The following is a 5,591-nucleotide window of genomic DNA, read 5'->3' as shown; positions in this document are numbered from 1 at the left end:
GGAACCCAACCCGCTTATCTTGAAAAATGCGAGAGAGATTAAAGAGAATCCAGTGTATTTCTGTATTTCTGCAACCGGAGGGAAAGAGTTTTCTGGTCTCTATCTCCCGCCCCCCCACACCCCCCCCCGGCCGGTGATTACAGACAATGTCTGCTCAGAAAAATCCGAGCACAAAAATGGGTAAAAGATGTTGGGCTCTTTACGGGGAAATTTTCCAAATAGCCCTTTTAAACGTGGGTCCCGGAGGTTAAGCAAACAAAGACAGTCTGGGCTGGACCACACCGAAGAGGATTTTAGCCTGACTTAACCCCTAGGAGAGCGGGGTCTTGTTCAATTTTATGGGAATTTCAACAAGTAACAAATACAGGCGACCCTCAGCTCCGAGTCCCCTCCCGCCCCCTCCCCTCCTTGCCCGCCTGTCAATCACTCTCCCGTCCTTCTGCGAGCCCTTCAGCCTGCCCCGGCCTCCCCACAGCCTGTCGGGGGGGACGGTGATTTGGGAGCCCAGCCGCCGGGGAACCCGCCCGGCCATCACCGCAGAAGGGACTTGGGGTGTCACGGGAGAGCAAGCGGTTGCAAATTTTCCTCCCTTAAAAAAAAAACAAACCACAACAAAGCAAAAAAAAACCAAACAAACCATAAGACAAAACCAAATCCCAAACGCCTAAATAGCCCTGATGTGGCTCCTGGGGAGAGGCGGCTGCGGAGCGGGTCGCAGTCTTACCGGGGGGTTTCGGCGCAGAGAGGGCTGTGAGACGCGGAGCATCCTACAGGCGACCCTCAGCTCCGAGTCCCCTCCCGCCCCCTCCCCTCCTTGCCCGCCTGTCAATCACTCTCCCGTCCTTCTGCGAGCCCTTCAGCCTGCCCCGGCCTCCCCACAGCCTGTCGGGGGGGACGGTGATTTGGGAGCCCAGCCGCCGGGGAACCCGCCCGGCCATCACCGCAGAAGGGACTTGGGGTGTCACGGGAGAGCAAGCGGGAAAAAAAAAAAAAAAAAGAAGAAAATCAAGAAAGGAGGAGAGTGTAGAACCAAAATGAAAACAGACAAATGTATTTCCAGCTTTCTAAATCTAAAGAAGTTGTATCAAAAATACTGGAACATTAATTGAAATGCGTATTTGTTGTCAGAAGAACAACTGTGGATGTGTTAGATTTCATCCAGGTTCGACCAGTGTTTGAGGCAAAAGTTTTGCTGAGTTTGATGGGTCCAGAGACTCTACAGGAACCCTTGGAGAAAGCAGTTGCTCTTGTTCACACGACTGAGACCAGTAATGCCATATTTAAAACTGGGGGCAGAAAACCTGTCGACTGTAGGGTGTGCTCTGTTTTACTTGACTGCTGCATGCTGTTTTATTCTTCAGCTTTAAGCATTTTAATTGCTGCTATAGTGCTTTTTCCGTCACTCTGAAAAGGCTTTGTGGCCAGATGTTGTTTGTCATTTGTCCACAGTAGCTGGCAATAATGTAATTACAGAAATATAAAAAAATGTGCTCAGCACTGGGGATTACTAGCCAACCCAAGCATTTTCCTACCGAATCACTTTTTCAAATATTCCTTCGCACAGCAGTCCAAATGATTTTCTAGCTCTGGCTGAGCTAACTTCCCAAGCATTCCAGTTATATTTATTTTTTCTAATGCACTTGTCAGCTACTTCAAACTCCACCCCAACTCCTGACAGCAAGGCCAATCAAACACCCTCTCGTTGTGGTTTCATGGGGAACCAGCTCATGGCCACAGAAATGGACTGCACCCAATGGCACCCGCCCAAAAATAACTGCACCACTTCCACTTTTTTCAATGCGTCTGCATTGTTCCAATAGCACTGAGATATTGCTACTGATTAATGCTGCTATATAAATAACATGCAAAATGATGGAAAGCTTTAAGGATTTTTTTTTTTTCTGCTTTTACTCATGTTCACAGTAAAATTTCCATTGGCTTCAATAAGCCCTGTATACCAGACTTGCACTAACGCAATTTCATTAACTTAGCTGAATTACCCCTTGTTTATAGCGGTGGAAATGAGTGGAAAATCAAGGCCAACAGGATAAGAAATAATCCTATTATTCTGCCCAAAAAGATTGCTCTGGGTTTAGAGATGAGGTTTAGGTTTAGCAGTGGCTGCTTTGGTCACGTAAGCTTTTACACCTTTCCTTACTCTGAACGACCATTTTGGTGAGTTCATTCTTCTCTCAGTCCTTCACCTCTCCTCCCTCCTGCTGCTGTGGGGCTTGCTTCCTCACCAGATCTAGCCAGGGGTAGCAGACAACCTGTCAGCAATTCAGGGTGCTTAATGATCCACTTAGGTGGCAGCTGATAACAAATGACAAGGTCACAAAAGTCCTTCAAATCCGAGAATTTCTCTGTGTCGTCACAAGAAGCATTAGAAATCCCCAAATGTAACACTATATGTTGGGAAGGTGAACAACCGCACAAAACAGGCAAGTTTCTGTCACATCCCTCCAACCCTGTAAAACAAAGGCATCACCCATTCACCTATATGGAAAATACTTCCCCTGCCACATCCTTTTCACCTATAGCAGAGATCACAAGAGCAGACAGTCTGCCAATACACATGCAGTTACATCAGACCTACCTCATGCACAACCACCATTTGCAAAATGCGTTGGCTGAGATTCCACCTCTGTCTGTCACTCTGACATCACTCAGTGGCCCACAGGATACTGCAAATACAACTTGACTGCTGCTGAAGGAAAAACAACTTTTATGGACTCTGCTGGAATTGGTACGAGCTTCAGGTGAGGAAAACACCAGGGCAAGAAAAGTAATTGCACATGACACCTGTTCCTTTAACACATGGTTAGCCAGTCTCCGCTGCACTTACTGGTGACATTATATAAAAGTTTTATGTGTATGTTATATGTATGAATATACAAAGATAAAAGTTGTATGTGTCTGTAAACATACACATCTATACCAATATATACAACATCTTTTATGGTTTTGCATTTAGGATCTAACTAATTGATAATAAGCCCACTGTTCCTAACTTTCAGCTGGGAATGTGCCACTTTGCAAAGCTAGTGGAATCTCTGAGGAGAAATAACTTCAGAATAAAATGGAAGACAAGTTGAAAAGAAAGACAACCACTGAGACATAATCTGGGTGTGCAAATATCACTGCTCGTCATTTTTACACCCAGAGGTCCCAGTGAGATGAATGGGCCAGAGTGCTGCAAGGGCTCAGACTTTTAAAGGCAATGACATGCTCCACCCCCAGCAAGAGATTCATATTTCTGTGTGAAGCTCAGAGACTGAACGTGCTACCTCCTCTGAGCCAAATTTCCCCTTGGATCCACACTGCAGATTTTGGGAGTTGGAATAAGTTATCCTTTGGAGAATAAATTAGTTACTGGCAGGACAACTTTGGCAGCAGCTTAATCTTCCAATCAATTGCTCCACTAGCATTCTCCTAGCCTGGAGAAAAGGACACATCCTCTTGGATCCAGCGTTTCTCAGAGTGAGTTTGTAATAAGAGTCAATTTGGAGGGGAAAAGATGTGATGTTTTCTGTTAAGCAGATACACTTCTTCTCCATTCAGGCCCACAGGCTGATTTTTTTTTTTCCTCGCTTCTTTTTTCGTGAGAACAGGAGGAATAAGAGAGGAAAAAGCCTAATTCGAATAACAGCAGGGTTTTAATAACTGCACGCAGGACACTGTATCCTCTGTGCCATGTGGAGCTGTGAGGCTACACTGCCTTCCCCATGGAAAGTCTCTGCCTCTCACCAACTCTATGGCTGTTGTTTCCTTTCTTTTTCTGCTCTCTCTCAGATGTCTTCAGAGCGTTCAAGTCACCATGGCTGATCTGTTGAGGTAATCAGATGCATGGTTAGCCATAAGAGCTGTAAGCTACCCGATAGATGGGACTCTGACAATTTAGCTAGTGTTTTACCAGGATGCAGTAAACAAAGCCTCCAGCCCATGAAGGTGCCCTCTACAGTTCCAGGACACAGCCTCTGGAAAGGGGGAGACAGGACAGAGCCATGTTTTCATGTACAGACTGGATCAAAAACACTCCATGTAGTGTCCCTCACTGGGTATTATTTGTTGTACTGCAAAAGCATCTGTAGATCCTAGCCTCATTGCCCAGTGGCTGGATGTATGCCTGGGAAAGGAATCCTTCTAGGTAGAGATCACAGACAGTACGTCTTGGTCCTTAGATACAGCTTGGGAAGTGCTGGGATAAAATCCAGAGGGCTGTAAGCTCCCAGAGCATGAATTTGCCATCTGAGCATTTTTCATGCATAATATGGGATTTCAGAGCAAGATCTATGGTGGCAACTGGAAGTGGAGCCAGATTCTGGCCACAAGAGCAATCCCCCACCCTGGGGTCTTCTGGCCAGACCTCCTGTCCACGCCTCCAATCACCTCCCCTTGTCACTCAGCCTGGCTTGTTCCTTTAGCCAGCATGCCTAAGGATCCCCACCTTGTTGCCCTTGTCTGACTACGGCAGCTCCCCTCTGATGCAGACCCTGCTTTCCTTCTGGGAGGGTCTGTCTTCATCCCCTGCAGACTTCATCAGCAACCCTCAACCAGTAATAGAGACACCTGCAGAGAGGACCTCCCATCTAGCCCAGCTCCACACAGTAGGAGCTCAGACAGAATAACTCACACAGAATCGCTCCCCACCCCAGAAATGGTCTCCTGCCTGTGCAGGACTCCACTCCTCCTTCACGGACTCCTTTCTTGCCTAGCAGCCTAAATCCCCAGCCCACAGGCAATGCCACCACAGTGCCCATTTGCCCAGTTCACTTCTCCTTCTACCAGCTTTCCTGCAAATGAGGGGCAGGGACAGGTCCCAGAAAGTGAGTGTTCTGCTAATAATGAGCTAAGTATAGCTCATTATTATATAACCTCATATATAATAATGAGGTTAAGTATACTGCTATTGCATGTAGTTAATCAACGAAAGACAAGCATCTACACATGCAATAGCAAAGAACGGGCAGTGTTGTCTGAGTGGGAAGAAGACAGTGATTTATTCACATGGAGAAGAACAAGGCAAAGTCATTCATCGAATCAATTTTCTTCTGTTGGATTTTTATTTGCTTTTTAGATTTTCTGGAGACTGAAAACAAAGGAAGTGAAAGGGATTTATCTATTATTTATCTATAATTTATATTTATCTATCTATCATTAATTATATCTAGTGCTCAGAGAGATTCGTTGCTTTGCATGTGACATAGAGCTCTAAAGGCGGTTTGGTTTTGCAGAAGAGAAGGATCAAAATATCCTCGTGACTGCACCGATTTGGACATTTCTCTGCCTCTTTCCTGATGCCGTTCAAACGGCTTTTCTCATCCAAGCAGCTGCAAGCGTTTTCCCCTTTCCCGGAGCGCCAGGCTGCACCGGGGACACCTCGGGCGTCCCCTCGGGAGCGAAGCAACCTGTGCCCTCACCCACCCCCCTGGGGGGACGACCCCCGCCGCCCCGGGGTGGCTGGCACCCGCCTCCCCCCTTTACCCGTTGCAGAAGGAGCTGCTGGCTCACAGAGACCCTATTCACCGCCCAACCCCGGAGCAAGGGGCTTATTTAGGGCCATGTGACCTGAACCCCGCAACAAATCTCAG

General features: G+C 47.0%; 1 protein-coding gene across 1 annotated transcript in view; it reads left to right on the top strand.

Moving 5' to 3' along the window:
• FOXF2 (forkhead box F2) overlaps positions 1-5,591 on the top strand; it is an 18,964-nt gene that overhangs the window by 1,426 nt on the left and 11,947 nt on the right. The gene's annotated exons all lie outside the window — the stretch shown is intronic.

This window comes from Calidris pugnax, unplaced genomic scaffold (assembly GCF_001431845.1).
Source record: "Calidris pugnax isolate Ruff unplaced genomic scaffold, ASM143184v1 scaffold8, whole genome shotgun sequence".
Taxonomy (NCBI): Eukaryota; Metazoa; Chordata; class Aves; order Charadriiformes; family Scolopacidae; genus Calidris; species Calidris pugnax.
The sequence above is the reverse complement of the archived record's forward strand: the minus strand, read 5'-3'. Positions and strand labels throughout refer to the sequence as shown.